Genomic DNA, 2,195 nt, shown 5'->3' with positions numbered 1-2,195 from the left:
CTTATACCACCAGTTCTGTTCTCTCTTTCCATTTAATTACATTTGGTAAAATAAAAAAAAAATGTATGCATATTTTATGCAATCATAAAAAATTTAAATACAATTTTATATTTAGGTATAGAGTTTATTTGAATAAAGATTACCAACTATATCAGTAAATATAAAGTTCTAATAATTACTGTGTTTTAAATTTCCTTATGGTGTCTTTCCTTACCCTCACTTTACTCAGTTTCCTACCAGAGTCTAATCTCCCATTAAGCTAGGAAAAAAACATACAATTGGTATGAAAAAGGAAGCCACTTCCCTCATGGTATTCTCTCACTTTATTCATTACATTTTTATTATTTTCTTTATTCATTATTTCTATAAATATTTGAAGTGTCGTATACATCAATAGTCCAACAGTCTTAGATGATACTATGGTGAAAGAAAGAAAGACATTTGCTGGCTCCTTCCTATACAACCTCTTTCTTTCACTCAGGTCGGTGGTGCCAGCTGGATGGGCAAGTGCCGTGGTCTTTGTACTGCCTAGAAGTTCCAGAGCCACCTTCTAGATCAGAAGTGGAATGATAAATGGTATCAGAAGGCCCATTTGGGCAGGGCCCAGAAGGCCAACCCTTTTGGTGGTGCTTCCCATTCAAAGGGAATTGTGCTGGGAAAAGTAGGGGTTGAAGACAACAGCCAAATTCTGCTATCAGGAAGTGTGTCAGGGTCCAGATGATCAAGAATGGCAAAAAATAAAATCACAGCCTTTGTACCCAATGATGGTTGTTTGAATTTTACTGAGGGAAATGACAAAGTTCTGGATTTGGTCGCAAAGGTCATGCTGTTGTTGACATTCCTGGAGTTCGCTGTAAGGTTGTCAAAGTAGCGAATGTGTCTCTTTTGGCCTTATACAAAGGCAAGAAGGAAAGACCAAGATCATAAGTTTTGATGGTGAAATCACAGTAGTAATAAATTTTAATATGACTAACAAAAAAAGACATTTGCTGTCCTTAGGGGCTTCACAGGCTGTTCTATAACTACAGGGAATACAAACATAAGAAAGATTATCTATGCTCTTAAACTGCTTACACATTAGTTGGGATGAAGTTGTGAGTAGAGCTGTAAGATGGGGATGGAAGGGAGATAAGTGAAAAATATCTAAAATAAAAATCAGGATCTGACAATTGCATTAAAATAGGTACAAGGGTGTGGGAATGAATGAATAAAGAATCACATCTAATTAGAAGGATCAGAAGAGGTTTCTTTAAACAGGTGGTGAGATAGAATGGTAGAATTTTAAAATGTGGAGTCCAGGGTGGATACAGAAGGCATTTTAGAAAGATGGACTAAAATAATCATGGATGAATCAAAAGCATGAGCCAGTAAACATCCCAGAATGCCTGTGGAGTGATGATAATTTGTAGATAATCTAGCTGCTAGATTATCACTTCTATGTAAATGACCCTTACATAGGTCATTTATGTAAATGCTTCACTGATATTTCCATCTCACTGACACTAGTGCATGCCTCAGTTGAGGCCAGTGTTGGGATTTGGACCAGCAGTGGTAGGCAAACTCATTAGTCAACAGAGCCAAATATCAACAGTACAATGATTAAAATTTCTTTTGAGAGCCAAATTTTTTAAACTTAAACTTCTTCTAACACCACTTCTTAAAAATAGACTCACCCAGGCCGTGGTATTTTGTGGAAGAGCCACACTCAAGGGGCCAAAGAGCCACTTGTGGCTCACGAGCCGCAGTTTGCAGACCACTGATCTAGCAGATTAGACAAATAAAAGCTAAGGAAAGTGATTTGAAAGAAATGATGAAAGTCTTTGATGCAAAGTTGAGCAGTTTCAAGTTTAATGTGATAGCTGAGGAGGAGCAATAGATATCTTTAAGTAGGAAAATAAAATATATAAAGCTTTACTTAAAGAAGAAATTTCTGAGGGAATAATGGCGGCGGAATAGACAGACGTGTTCCGAGCCTTGTCCCGGAGCAGAAAGAAAGAACAGCTGAGGGACGCACAAGGAGTGTTTGTTGGCTGGTTGGGAGACAGCTGAATTCCAGAAGGAGGTGGGGGACTGCTGAACGGGGTTCCCCTGACCTGGCAGCACCAACTGCGGCTGGGTCCCCTCCCGGAGCTGCGGGCTTGGACGCGGAGTCTGCGCCATCTTGATCCGGAAAGTGGAGCTTATCTGAAGCCTGA

The 2,195-nt window shown here is 39.2% G+C and overlaps 1 pseudogene across 1 annotated transcript; it reads left to right on the top strand.

The window, feature by feature from the left end:
- Window positions 1–499: 499 nt before the first annotated feature.
- LOC308239788 (small ribosomal subunit protein uS12-like) lies at window positions 500–927 on the top strand (annotated as a pseudogene). The gene has a single exon. The product of its transcript is annotated as a small ribosomal subunit protein uS12-like (transcript).
- Window positions 928–2,195: the final 1,268 nt, after the last annotated feature.

The sequence above is a fragment of the Plecotus auritus genome, assembly GCF_963455305.1.
Source record: "Plecotus auritus genome assembly, chromosome: X".
Taxonomy (NCBI): domain Eukaryota; kingdom Metazoa; phylum Chordata; class Mammalia; order Chiroptera; family Vespertilionidae; genus Plecotus; species Plecotus auritus.
This window is presented reverse-complemented; position numbering and strand designations above follow the sequence as displayed.